Source organism: Dendrobates tinctorius, unplaced genomic scaffold (assembly GCF_039654945.1).
Source record: "Dendrobates tinctorius isolate UK_male_01 unplaced genomic scaffold, ASM3965494v1 ptg000154l, whole genome shotgun sequence".
Lineage (NCBI taxonomy): Eukaryota > Metazoa > Chordata > Amphibia > Anura > Dendrobatidae > Dendrobates > Dendrobates tinctorius.
This window is the reverse complement of record NW_027361821.1, coordinates 18,148,642-18,163,867: the sequence shown is the minus strand read 5'-3', so window position 1 is coordinate 18,163,867 and position 15,226 is coordinate 18,148,642. Positions and strand designations below refer to the sequence as shown.

Below are 15,226 nucleotides of genomic sequence, written 5' to 3'. Positions count from 1 at the left end.
TATAAGGGTTCAGTTTCATGGATCCCCAAATCAGCACACATAGAAATCAATGGATCCTTATTGCCCCTCTACATGCTATTGAGTTTAAATAGTTAAGGTTTTCTTTGTAGGATACTATAATAAAAAATAATGCAATGACATGATGCACGCCTTATTACTGACATATTCTACCCTAGATGTCATGCTACTGCAATGCAGTATAGCGCAACCTCCACCAGGGGGTGCTGGTGAAGGAAGAGAGGTTGCACACTCAGCGTAGCAACACTGAGCAGCAGCACAAGCGCCACCAGTTGGCGAAAGAGTGGTCAGACGAGCCGAGTCAGAAACAGTCAGGAGCAGAAGTACCAGAGGTCACAGCAGTACACGTGGTTAGAAACAAACCAGGGGATCAGCATTGGCCAGAAGCAGATAAGACAAAAGCCAGAAGCAAGTCCGAATGCAAGCCAAGTCAAAACCATGGAGTCAACAAACTTACAGGGAAGCACTGAATCAGGACAGACAGAGGGAATACACAGACATTGGGCAAGTCAGGGATCACAGCAGGACACATGAGGATATACCAGAGTCAGATACACACTCCGAAGGCAGAACTATAGCTGACACCGCCTGCAGGATGCAGTGGAGCTAAATAGCAAACCTGAAACCAGACTGAGGCTGAGAAAAGTTAACCCCTGAAATGACCCGACCGGGAACATGGGAAGATAGGACTCAAAACCCGGTCTGGATCATGACACTAGATAGCATTACGGTGTATTGTAGCAGTTTGCTTTGCGTTATACTTTGTCCTTTCTCCAAAAAATGGCACCGCTCCCCTAGTTTATCCAACAAATATCATGCAAACAATTTCTATTTCACAGCAAAAATATGTGAATAGCTGATAACTGAAATGTATATGGTAGCTGTATGGAGGCTCTGCATAGCTGTAAATACTGTGAATCTTAAAATGCCATTGCAGTCTAGTTATGCTTTTTTTAGTTTATTTGTTGTGTGTCTTTAGTGCAAAGCATCATTATGTTATTGTCTGAATTAGAGGATACCTGGGCTGTAGGCCTGATTAATTAGACACACTTTCAGAAGACGAAGTTATTTCTCTAGGATGGGTTTTCACATAGCGTTTTCTTGACTTCTCACACCTGTATGTGAGCTTTGGGAATGAATATTTTCTGATTGTTTTTTTTTTTTTTTTAAACTGAATCACTCAAGATTGTATTTAACTATTTTTTTTTAGACGTTTATGGAAAAGTGATGATCGTTGAGGGTCCCATTTGCTGGGACATCCACTTGTCTCATGAACGGGGATAGCGCGTCCCTTATTTGTTAGGAGTAGCTTACCATGCTGAGAATGTGTAGCTGGAAATTTGGCCTGGAGTTCCTCTTGAGGGTTCCGTTGCCACTGGTGGTCACAGGAAGGTTGATGAAAAAATGGGGAAAGATTCTGGCACAACCATCCAGTGGCAAAACGAATTATTTATTCAAATGTGGTTAAAACATTAAAAGGCGAGGCCTCATACCTTAGTCATAGGCTAACTGAGGCATAAGTGTAACAATCCAACATATATACATTGTCTAAACAAAAGAACAATTACAATAGGTTAGAACAAAGTCAATGCCCATAAGTTGGAACCTGTGGCTGGGGAGGAGAGAGGAACATGATAGTAATATAATAAATGTAATTCATGCAATGAAGTGCACATATGATCCAAATTATAATGGTCAAAAGCATAAAACACATGAAAAAATGTTTCTGCCATATATCAAGACAATTATTATTAACCAAGTAAGCATACATAGAATAACAAAAATTAAAAAACAAAAACCCACAGACTTGGATGAAAAAAATGTAGACATCGTGATGTATATGTTTCATGTTCCAGCTTCCTCCCAGTTGGCCCACTTAGCATTTTACCACTTAGCATGTTTTCATGCATAATCGTTAGTCTTCTCCACTTCCAATCGTGCACTGCACCCACTCCTCTCTGAAGCCAGCACATGTACACCCAGCTTCAGACGAATTAATGCAGTGAGGGAAAGAAGCTGCGCTCATGCGCCAGGTAAGTAAAGCGCTGGTGATGATGCCCAGGCTTGTAAGCCATGTTATCACGTCCACAGGGACGTGATAACATGCTAAGTGGGCCGACTAGTCTGGAGACACTAACGCCTCATCGAATAGTCAAAGCCCTCATTTACATATCATAACTGGACTTTAGAAATACTGTACTTTTTCTAAAGATCTGTTTGTGTAAAGTAATAACGGAACTGTAATGCAGGGTATTTATATATGCAGACACGACTGCTGGTGGTTCTGGGGGCACGGGGGACCTGACAGGTTCTCTTTAATATTTTCGGAATAATCAGTATTGTAGTATAAAGATACTGACATTTTGCTCTTAGGCAACCAACCACTGGTTGTACGTAAAGATTTGCATCTCTGCTCTATTCTGCTCTATTTTGAAGTCTGTAAATAATCTTCAGCCTGTAGCTTTGAAATGTTATCATGCCACAGAGTAGAGATAAGAAATGAACCATTCCACCAGCAATCCAAGATGAAAGGACCCTTCTGATGGTTTTCGGAAGTAGCTGATTGCCCACAAGGGTTGCATGCTTTAACCAAATAAATAATGGCATACATTCTATTTTACATGTGTGTCTGCACAGACATACACTCTTTAATGGGTTGACTGTGTGCTAATACATATTCTTTTAAGTTAACTTGTGTTTACTCGTAAAAAGGTCTCTTAGTTTTTTACATAGCGATCAATCACCTTTACGCAGATACCCAGACATGTACACATGCCTTCAAACATAAAGTATGAATTTTTCTTTTTATTCTTAGCTTTAGAAAGTATTATAACACCCTGTATTCTAGAAAAGCTTGTCACTATTTCAAGCAGATTTACACCAATATTTTTTGTCAGTGTAATTACAATTTGTCCTACCCTAGCCAAATGGGCAAATCTAGTCAATGTGGTTTTAGGAAACCTCCATTAACCCATTTCAATTACCGGTAATCCCTGATTTTTTTCTGAATTTTAGCATGATAGTGAACAGCAGTAATACTGTACACTTAGCGCCATTCTTTTTTTTGGTCGGTAAATGTTATAATTTTTAGATAAACCTTGCTTCAGTATGGATTGAACGATAGCAAGTGACAAAGCTAAATTGCGACATTTTGTATGCAACTTTACATTGAAGTGTGTGGAGGCAATGTTGTATTCAACTTGCGATGAAAAATCCAGCCAACTTTTCTGCAATAATGGTATTATGGCCATGTTAGGTCACAGTGTGACCCAATTGAGAAACATTAAATGTTGCCTTGAAGCCCTATTTTACAAGACCCTACACACTAATGCAATAACATGAAGACCTCTTTTTCTTATTACGGTAATTTGGCATCCCATGTCCCCTTGGTGGAGATAATAAAATTGCATTCATAGTTCCATTCATCTGAAAGCAAGCAATTGGATTTTTGTTGGATGAATCAGTTGGACAACCCTCATTGTGCCAAGGTTATGGCTTGACAATTAAATTAATTTTTGCAGAAAGGAAAAAAATTTAATCACATCTGTAAACGCTTTTCTGTGCACTACAAAAGAATCATGCAAATAATACACATTTTGTAAGGGTCATTCCATCGTATCCATTTCTACTAGCAGAAGACCCTAAGTGTTATGCACGTACATGTAGACAGTTTGACCTACTTTGAAAAGCCATTAAGTACTATGTTTCTTCGATGACTAGCCCAAGCGACAGGTTCTTGGACGGCTGTATCACGCACCACTCCAATTAACTAACAGGTCTGTCTCCATGTGGGTACATAGGGAGAAACCTGCCAGTCAAAAGGATCAGATTTAGGGAGAAACCTCCCTTGGACTAGTCATCCGAAACACAGTCCTCTTTTTCACTGTATGTTCCAGAGTAAAACATCACGCTGCCCGTGGTCTGGGAAGCATGAACCTGATGACTCTTCAACTTGAAATATATGTATTTCATATGCATAGTATTTGTTCACAAGAACACAGTAAGATAGTAATTTTGCTATGTTTCCATATCTAGCACCGGTAGTGCTGGTCATACACCTGAGAGCAGTAGGGCTCACACTATGCTCGTACATGTCTACACTTGCTCCGTGCACATTGCTTCGCATACGGTGACATATGTTTCTCTGTTACTTCTCTCATATTCTGTGTATTTAGCAGTGATTTAAACAGATTACAACAGAAACGTGACATCTGACGTTACGCAGATACTGTATGCGGATCTCCTGGTACTTTCACAGATCCTCTCTGTAAAGCTATGGAACTTAAGTGGAAAAATGTTTGTGAGATTCATTATATGAAATGAATTATCAGCAAGTAAACTGTTAGTGCATGAAGGATTTGGCAGCGCAGTTGGAGGCTCTATCTCTGCTTTGAGACGTTTCTGCCGTAACCTATAAGTCGTATGTCAGCTGCATTCTGTCTTGGTTTGATTGGTTAATAAGGTCTGCAGCTCATGTGGTTTTCCTTTGTTTAGTTAAATAGAAAACGTATGCACAAAGTACTAATCAGACAGAATTATTGCTACTTCCAACTAGAACATAAAAAACTCAAGGCCAAGGTCTCCCACTATTATAGAGGAACAGTGCTTGGACAATACTACAAAAGGGTAAGAAGAGTTTAGCTTCAGAAATGTGTACTGTAAAACATGAGATAGCACCATCAGCCAATAAAGATCCCACTTAGGGAAGCAAATCATTAAGAAAGGGAAGATAAGTATATTCAAGAGTCCCAAAACCGATAAGAGTCCAAACAGTTTACCTATTCGACACACTGAATACAGTAAATTAGTAATCGTACAAAGCAGAAGTTTAAGGTTATGCATTCCAGCAAAAGCTACAAACAATTTACCTATTAGATGTACTGCATAAAGTAAATTAGTCTAATCATAAAAGGCAGATGTTTAAGGGTAGGCATTCCAGTAAGCACCACACAGGGTACAGCTTACCTATTCGCTGTACAAGGTCAATTATTCAAATAATACAAGGCAGAAGATGAAAGGGGTTGTTCGGTCTTAAGCTACAAGCCTGCAGTCACTCTATTTGACTGCAAACTTCTGAATCCTGCATCACTGTGAGGATTCTAGGGCTCCGCAAGCCACAAACACGTGACTGCAAGTATGTGATTTGCATACATGTGGTCACGTGCCGACTAGACATGTGCAGCCTCACTCAATGCAAGTGTATTCAAGACCGGAAGTATGCAAATCGCATACCTGTGGTCACATGACCGCCTACTAGCGTGCAAGAGACCCAAGGGATTACCAGATTTTATCGTACGAGGCTCTAAATTGATTTTTAAAAGCATATTTATTTAATGTATTACACTTGTACATACTTAAATGTACAGTTGTGTGAAAAAGTGTTTGCCTCCTTCCTGATTTTCTATTCTTTAATTTGTCACACTTAAGGCCCGTTACACATAACGACGTCCCAGCAATCCCACCAACGATCCGACATGGATGGGATCGCTGGGACATCGTTAGGCTGATCGCTGGTGAGCTGTCACATAGACAGCCCCTCCAGCGATCAGGACCAGCGAGCAAGCTGGTATCTAAGGTAAACAGCGGGTTTCTAAGAGCCGCGCGGCTCTTGTATACCCGCTGTTTACCCTGGAAACCAGCGTGCACGCTGTTATCTAAGGTAAACAGCGGGTAACTAAGAGCTGCGCGGCTCTTGGATACCCGCTGTTTACCTTAGATACCAGCGTGCACGCCGGTTTCCAGGGTAAACAGCGGGTATCCAAGAGCCGCGCGGCTCTTAGAAACCGGCTGTTTACCTTAGATACCAGTTCTTTGAGTGGCTAGGGAATTTGAACTCAGCTTACCAAAGATGTGATAAACCACAGTTAATTTTTGTTTTAAGGTGGTGGCAATCACTTTTTCACACAGGGCCCTGTAGGTTTGGATTTCTTTTTCCCTTAATAATAAAGACCTTCATTTAATAACTGCATTTTGTGTTTACTTGTGTTACCTTTGTCTAATCAACCTCATCAGGTCAAAAAGATCCATTTAACAACGTATTTATTTTGCAATGTTAAATCTGATGACAGATCTGCTTTACTGTTACTATAGATGGGATCCAAATGTAGGCATTCCAGTTGATCTTTAAATTGACACCCCACATATCATTGGTTTGGTGTATATCAGAATAACAGTGTAGCAATAAGTCACTCAGATAATGCATGTCAGCCTTAATCCACTATTGTGAAACGGTTTTCATGTGCAGATTGGAACAGTGGGGCCACAATCACTGAGAGGTGTAGTTAGGCTAAGTGGGAAGAGTAACAGTTCTTTTATAAGGGCAGATAACTGCGGTAACGCCAACCAGCCATATAGAAAGTCATAAGTGCATTTATAGAAATGGACAGATGAATTAACATGTGCATGAGACCAAAAGAATAAATTAAGTTGTTGCAGCTCATTAAGTAAGGCCGCCAATAATTGAGGAAATGTGAAACGGGAAAAGGAGGAGACAAAGCTAGGACGATGTCACTGAGCTGTGTATAGCTGCCTCATGCAAATCTTTTATTACTATAGTGGGAACCTTTACTTCAGGGGGAGCCAGACTGTAGGTCATGAATGAGATGGGTTTACAAATATTAAGGGAGGATGTCCTTTTTCACGGTGGCCCTAATAAACTATAAACTTAAAATGCGTAATTTGTTTTCTGGAATCACGCCAAGAAGACCATATGTTTAACTTTTAGCTATCTGGCCATCTTATTTCCTCTTCTTTGACATTGATCTGATGGCTGGTTTACTGAAGGAGAAAATAAAGTAAGAAATACACAAAATTTTATGCAGGAAATGCGTTTATTTGTAAGGATAACTTAACTCCAGACCTCCATCAATTTGTCTTCAGACATTGTAGATTTAAGCCCCCTCTAAAATAATGTTTAGAAAACTGAAAGTTTGACATATACTGAGAAGCTTTATGAAAATATTTAAAAACCTACATGAAGAATATAGATACATTATATGAGTGGCCCTACATTCTCAGGTGTCAGTTATATACAGTTACAGATGGTAACCCATGTAACAGTGTGAGAAAAAAAGGAAAGTGTGTGTTTTTCCCTTCCTTGTTAGGCCAAATTTTTCAAACCTGAAACATATCTCTTTATGCGGTAATAACTAGAAAATTTTACATATCCCAGTGATTCCAAGATAGTTGTTTTTTTTTTTTGTTTTGTTTTTTGTTTTCATTACACTTTTTTTTTATGTGAGTAGTAAATTTATGTCGGTATGATTTGCATTTCATTTTGAAAATATCTGAAAACATAATACACAAAATGTTAATAAATAATGTTGTCCATGTGTTTGCTTAAAGTTACCATCATTTTTAAACATTTTTTGGGGGGTTAGGATGTTAGGAGGGTTAAAAGTTTAGCAGCACGTTGTAATTTTTTAATGAAATTTTCACAAAACCCTGTTTTTTTTTTTAGTGATTACTTCACTTTCAAAATGACTTTGAGGGGTCTGTATGTCAGAAAATCCCTGAGCGAGGTCCCATTTAAAAAGTTCACCCCTCATGTATTCGAAAATGAGGGAATTAATGAAAAGTGGATTCAACATGATTATATTTTTGTTAATAAATGTTTCTTTAGCACCAAATTTCCCATTTTCACATGTGTACTTAGAGAAATTGCACAACAAATTGTAGATTCCATTTTCTCCTACTACCCTTGTGAAAATGAGACATAAAGCACCATTTTTATTGAAAACAAAATATTGCATTTTCACGGCTCAATATTATAAAAATCTGTGACGCACATATGGGTTCACAGTGCTCAGCACAAGCCATTATATTATATGGAGGGCTATGTGGTGGCCAATGTATTACATGGAGGGCTATGTGGGGTCATTATATTATATGGAGGGCTATGTGGCGGCCATTATACTATCTGGAGGGCTATGTCGCGGCCATTAGATTATATGGAGGGCTATGTGGGGCCCACTACATTATATAGAGGGCTATGTGGGGGCCATTATTATATGGATGGCTATGTGGGACTCATTATGTTATATAGAGGGCTCTGTGGGGCCTATTACATTATATGGAGGACTATGTGTGGCTATTACATTATATGGAAGGCTCTGTGGGGGCCATTATCCTGTTTGGAGAACTATATGAAGGCCATTATACTGTTGGTATGGCTTTGTAGGGGCCATTATACTGTTTGGAAGGCTATGTGGGGCCATTATGCTGTTTGAAGGGCTATGTAGGGGCCATTATACTGTTTGGAGGGTTAGGTGGGAGCCATTATACTACAGTAATTTTAGGGCTGTTATGAACTCTTTTTCTGCTCCACCAGTTGAGAGTTCTCCTTCCGTTCTCCCTCTGGTGGTGACAGGAGGTAGTGAGGTTGGTTTAAGTGGTAGTGATCTCTCTGCCACCTGATGAGGAGGATAACGATTGGATCTCTGGAGTATCAGACTGGATATAAGACAGCCGACGCCCTATCCTGGTGCTGGTGATTCAGTCTGCTTCTCAGGTCTTGGACTTCAGCTCTCTTCCAGTCTTCTCAAGTTAAGTTTGTTTTTTGCTAATGTTCACACTTGCGCTTGTTGGTCAATTCAGTTTCTTGTGTGGTCAGCCTGCCCCTGCTGGCGCTATGCTGAACTTCCACTCTTATTTATCTGTATTTGCCAGTTTGCCTTTTTTGTCCCTTATTAGATTGGCCTCTTTTTGCTCTGTTTCAGAATATTTCAGAGTGCTGATATAGTGGGAGAAGTCTAGTGACTTCAGGGTTAATTTTGCTATCAGACTTGTTGGACATTATTTTGGTAGGGTTTTTTGGCAGATTGCAGACAGTGGCTTTCCTTTCCTGTCCTTTCTAGTTAGTCGGGCCCCATCATTTGCTCAGCCTATTTTCCTGCCTTTGTTTGTGTTTTCTTCTTGTTTCATCGTCAATACATGTGGGGGGCTGTCTTTCCTTTGGGGTCTGCTCTGGGGCAGTTACTTTTCCTCTTTTCCTGCTTTAGGCTTATGTAGCTCTCCGGTTGTGATGAGGCGTCTAGGACTATCGTAGGAACGCTCCACGACTGCTGCTAGTTGTGTGGTTAAGATCAGGGATCTGCAATCTACATAGTTACCAACCTCTCTGGTTTTCTGAGACTTAGCTTGTTGGTTTTTTTCCTCCTCGATGACCCATTCATAACAGAATCACTAGCCATACCGCAGATTCTAGGGTACTCAAAAGCAGGAAGGAATTGTTAAAGAAAAAGAAGAAAAAAAAGTGTCAGAATTTTTTTTTTTTATTTATATTTTTTCCTCTTTTTCTCTGGGGCCGTAGGAGGACTTTTTTTTTCTCTCCTAATGGAGATTAACCAACTGTCTGATCGTGTGGAGCAACTTGCTGCTGAAGTACAGGGAATTTCCACCTATCTCATTCAGTCACATGCTGCTGAACCTAAGATCCCTACTCCTGATGTGTTTTCTGGGGATCGGTCTACATTTCTGATTTTTAAGAATAATTGAAAATTATTTCTTGCTTTGAAGCCTAACTCTTCGGGGAGCTCTGTGCAGCAGGTTAAAATTGTCATCTCCTTGCTGCGCGGCGATCCCCAGGATTGGGCTTTTTCTCTGACACCTGAAAATCCTATTCTGACTAATGTGGATGCATTTTTTCAGGCCTTGGGGTTGTTGTATGATGAGCCTAATGCCGTTGATCAAGCTGAGAGAACCCTGTTGGCATTAGACCAGGGTCAGGATCCTGCAGAGTTGTACTGTCAAAAATTCCGAAAGTGGGCAGTCCTTGCTACATGGAATGATAGTGCATTGGCAGCTCTCTTTCGGAAAGGTTTGTCAGAGACCGTAAAAGATGTTATAGTGGGATTTCCTGTTCCTTCTGGTCTGGATGGCTCTATGTCATTAGCCATTCAAGTTGATCGGTGTTTACGTGAACGTAAAACTACACGGGAGGCGCTGCCACCTTTTGAACAAATGTCTGAACCTATGCAATGTGATGGGGTTTTGTCTAGGGCACAATGTCGGGAGTTTAGAAGGCGTAATGAGCTGTGTTTTTACTATGGAGACGCCTCTCATACTATTTGTCTGCCCTAAACGAGAGAAACGTTTTGCACACACATTTGCTGTGGGCATTATACAACCTAAGTTCCTTTTGGCAATTACTCTGATCTGCTCCTTGTCCACATTTTCCACTAAGGCTTTTGTGGATTCAGGAGCAGCTCTGAATCTGATGGATCTGGACTTTGCTAAACGTTGTGGTTTGTCCATGACACCTCTGCAGACGCCTATTCCTTTGAGGGGTATTGATGCCACTCCTTTGGCGGAGAATAAACCTCAGTTTTGGACCCAGGTGATAATGCGAGTTGCCCCAGACCACCAAGAAAATTGTAAATTTTTGGTGCTGCATAATTTGCACGATACTATTGTTCTGGGGTTCCCCTGGTTGCAAACTCATAACCCAGTTTTGGATTGGAAATCTGTGTCTGTGGTGAGTTGGGGTTTCAGTGTGTTCTTAGGGACGCTCCTGTTTTTTCCACCTCTCCTCAGTCTCATGATATTCCTGATTATTTGGCTGATTTCTCTGATGTATTTAGTGAGAGTAAGTCTGCGTCTTTGCCTCCTCATAGGAGTTGTGACTGTGCAATTGAGTTGATGCCTGGGTGTAAATTTCCCAAGGGTCGGCTTTTCAACTTATCTGTACCCGAACATGATGCTATGCGAACCTATATTAAGGAGTCGTTGGAGAAGGGTCATATTAGACGATCCTCATCACTTTTTTATGCGCTGTTTTTTTTTTTTGTGGCCAAGAAAGATGGTTCATTAAGACGTGTATTGATTATCGTTCCCTTAACAAGATGACGGTTAAATATCAGTACCTGTTACCTCTGATGTCTGATTTATTCTGCAGAGTTAAGAGTGCCTGCTGGTTTACTAAGCTTGACCTCAGGGGGCGTATAATCTTATTCGCATCAAGCACGGGGATGAATGGATGACGGTGTTTGATACTCCGGAGGGACATTTTGAGTACCTGGTTATACCTTTTGGGCTCTCTAATGCCCCTTCTGTCTTCCAGTCCTTTATGAATGATATTTCCGAGACTTTGTGGATAAGTTTTTGATCATCTATCTGGATGATATTTTGATCTTTTCTAGTGATTGGGATTCCCATGTGGAACATGTCCGGACTGTGTTCCGGATTTTGAGGGAGAATTCCCTGTTTGTTAATGGATCGAAGTGCCTCATTGGTGTACAGAGGATTTCATTTTTGGGATTTATCTTGTCTCCATCGACTATTGAAATGGACCCGGCCAAGGTACAGGCCATTTATGATTGGGTTCAGCCTACTTCTTTGAAGGCTCTCCAGAAGTTTTTGGGTTTTTCTAATTTCTATCGTAAATTTATAGGTAATTTTTCTAGTATTGTCAAACCACTGACTGATCTGACCAAGAAGGGAGCTGATGTGCTGAATTGGTCTCCTGAGGCTGTCTCAGCATTTCAGGAGCTTAAGCGGAGATTTACTTCAGCTCCAGTTGTACGGCAACCTGATGTCTCACTTCCATTTCAAGTGGAGGTAGACGCTTCTGAGATTGGTGCAGGAGCTGTTTTGTCCCAAAAAGACCCTGTGACTTCTAAGATGAATCCCTGTGCCTTCTTTTCTCGAAAGTTTTCCCCATCTGAACGCAACTATGACGTGGGGAATCGGGAATTGTTGGCCATGAAATGGGCATTGGAGGAGTGGAGACATTGGTTGGAGGGAGCTAGACATCAATTTGTGGTCCTCACCGATCACAAGAATCTGATTTATCTGGAGTCGGCCAAACGCTTGAATCCTAGACAGGCTAGATAGACCTTGTTTTTCACGCATTTTAATTTTGTGGTCTCTTTTCTTCCGGGCACTAAGAATGTTAAGGCAGACGTCCTTTCTAGGAGTTTCTTTGCTGATTCTCTTAATGTGACCGAGCCTACTACTATCCTAAGTGAGGGGGTAGTTCTTTCTGCCATTTCACCCGATTTGAGACGCGCCCTGGAGGAATTTCAGGAGGATAAACCTGTGCGTTGCCCTATGGGGAGATTGTATGTTCCTGACCAGTGGAGAAAGAGAGTGATGTCTGAAGTCCATTGCTCCGCATTGGCTGGTCATCCGGGTATTTTTGGTACCAGAGATTTGGTGAGTCGGTCGTTTTGGTGGCCTGCCTTATCTCGTGATGTCAGGAATTTTGTACAGTCCTGTGGGACTTGTTCTCGGTCTAAACCCTGTTCTCGTTTTAGTGGGTTGCTGATGCCCCTGCCGGTGCCCAAGAGGCCATGGACCCATATCTCAATGGATTTTATTTCTGATCTTCCTGTCTCTCAGGGAATGACTGTTATCTGGGTGATGTGTGATAGATTTTCGAAGATGGTCCATCTTGTACCTCTCCCAAAGTTGCCATCTTCCGCTGAGTTGGTACCCTTGTTTTCACAACAGGTGGTTCGGTTACACGGGATTCCTGAGAACATTGTGTCCGATAGAGGGGTCTAGTTTGTTTCCAGATTCTGGAAAGCCTTTTGTTCCAATCTGGGAATTCAGTTATCCTTCTCCTCCGCATTTCATCCCCAGACCAATGGGCAGACTGAGAGAACAAACCAGACCCTGGAGTCTTATTTAAGATGTTTTATATCTGCTGATCAAGATGATTGGGTCTCATTTTTGCCCTTGGCCGAATTTGTGCTGAACAATCGAGCTAGTTCTGCCACTTTGATGTCACCCTTTTTCTGTAATTTTGGGTTTCATCCTCGATTCTCTTCAGGGCAAGTGGAATCTTCGTCCTGCCCAGGTGTGGACACTGTGGTTGTGCGAATGCAGCAGATATGGGACCCAGTGGTGGATAAGTTGTCACTCTCTCAGGAAAAGGCCCAGCGTTTTTCCAACCGGCATAGGACCATTGGTCCCCGGTTTAAAGTGAGTGATATGGTTTGGTTGTCGTCTAAGAATATTCCTATGAAGGTTGCATCTCCAAAATTTAAGCCAAGATTTATTGGACCTTATAAGATTTTGGAGATTCTTAATCCTGTTTCTTTTCGATTGGCTCTTCCAGTTACGTTCAAAATCCATAACGTATTTCACAAGTCACTGTTGAAGAGGTTTGTTGAGCCAGTGGTTCCTATGGCAGCACCTCCTGACCCTGTGTTTGTTGAAGGCAATATGGAATATGAGGTAGAGAAAATATTGGATTCTCGTTTGGTTAGACGGAGACTCCAGTATTTGGACAAATGGAAGGGTTATGGCCAGGAGGATAATTCTTGGGTCTCTGCCTCTGATATTCATGCCAATAAATTTGTTCGTGCTTTTCACCGGGCCCTGATCGGCCTGGTGGCATGGATGAGGGTTCGGTGACCCCTCCTCAAGGGGGGGGTACTGTTATGAACTCATTTTCTGCTCCACCAGTTGAGACTTCTCCTTCCGTTCCCCCTCTGGTGGTGACAGGAGGTAGTGAGGTTGGTTTAAGTGGTATTGATCTGCCACTTGATGAGGAGGATAACGATTGGATCTCTGGAGTATCAGACTGGATATAAGACAGCCGACGCCCTATCCTGGTGCTGGTGATTCAGTCTGCTTCTCAGGTCTTGGACTTCAGCTCTCTTCCAGTCTTCTCAAGTTAAGTTTGTTTTTTGCTAATGTTCACACTTGGGCTTGTTGGTCAATTCAGTTTCTTGTGTGGTCAGCCTGCCCCTGCTGGGGCTATGCTGAACTTCCACTCCTATTTATCTGTATTTGCCAATTTGCCTTTTTTTGTCCCTTATTAGATTGGCCTCTTTTTGCTCTGTTTCAGAATGTTTCAGAGTGCTGATATAGTGGGAGAAGTCTAGTGACTTAAGGGTTAATTTTGCTATCAGACGTGTTGGACATTATTTTGGTAGGGTTTTCAGGCAGATTGCAGACAGTGGCTTTCCTTTCCTGTCCTTTCTAGTTATTTGGGCCCCATCGTTTGCTCAGCCTATTTTCCTGCCTTTGTTTGTGTTTTCATCTTGTTTCACCGTCAATACATGTGGGGGGCTGTCTTTCCTCTGGGGTCTGCTCTGGGGCAGTTAGTTTTCCTCTTTTCCTGCTTTAGGCTTATGTAGCTCTCCGGTTGTGACGAGGCATCTAGGACCATCGTAGGAACGCTCCACGACTGCTGCTAGTTGTGTGGTTAAGATCAGGGATCTGCAATCTGCATAGTTACCAACCTCTCTGGTTTTCTGAGAATTAGCGTGTTGTTTTTTTTCCTCCTCGGTGACCCATTCATAACAAGGGCTATATTACATTATATGACAGGCAGTGTGGGGCCCATTACATTACATTGAAAGCAATGTGGGGGACATTATACTGTTTGGAGGGCTATAATATTGTTTGGAGGGTTATGTTGGGGGGCCATTAGACAGAGTAGAAATTTGTTTGGGGTCCGGCATTTTACTACCTAAATTGTCTGAGGAAGATAGGTTGAGGTTGGAAGAACCTGTGAGTGTGGAGGAGGTGGAGTGTGCAATACTGTCTATGCCCAATAACAAATCACCGGGAGCTGATGGTCTACCTGGGGGAGGTGTACAGGGAGTTAGTGGAACTGCTGGCTCCGAAATTGAAATCTGTGCTTGATGAGGCTTTAGTGACGGGGGCACTGCCGAGATCAATGGAGGAAGCGGTGATAGTAGTTCTGCCGAAGGAGGGAAAAGATCCCATGGATGCGGAGTCGTACAGGCCCATTTCGTTCTTGACAACGGATGTCAAAATACTCGCTAAGATTCTGGCCACCCGGCTCACCGGGGTTGCGCATACCATTATACACGAGGACCAGTCGGGCTTTATGCCTAACCGCTTCTTAATATGCAACTGCCTGCTGATAATGGTGGCAGGAGAATAGTGATGTCATTGGACGCTAGGAAAGCATTTGATAGCGTGGAATGGCAATACTTATGGAAAATCATGGAACTGATGGGATTCGGCCCCGCGTTCATGGCCTGGGTGAAGTTATTGTACTCATCCCCAAAGGCGGTAGTTAAGGTGAATGGAGAACAGTCCGGGATGTTTGACTTGCATAGGGACACAAGGCAGGGGTGTCCGCTGTCCCCGCTATTGTTCGCGGTGGCAGTGGAGCCCCTGGCGGCCAAGATCAGAGCTGAGAGGGGAGTGGTCGGATTTAAATTTGGGAAGCTGGAAGAAAAAATATCATTGTATGCCGACGACATCCTGTTGTTTTTGGAAAGTG

At 42.0% G+C, this 15,226-nt stretch overlaps 1 protein-coding gene across 2 annotated transcripts in view; it reads left to right on the top strand.

Annotated features, from left to right (window-relative positions):
* Positions 1 to 15,226, top strand: part of COL4A6 (collagen type IV alpha 6 chain) — a 447,495-nt gene that overhangs the window by 233,765 nt on the left and 198,504 nt on the right. The window lies entirely within an intron of this gene.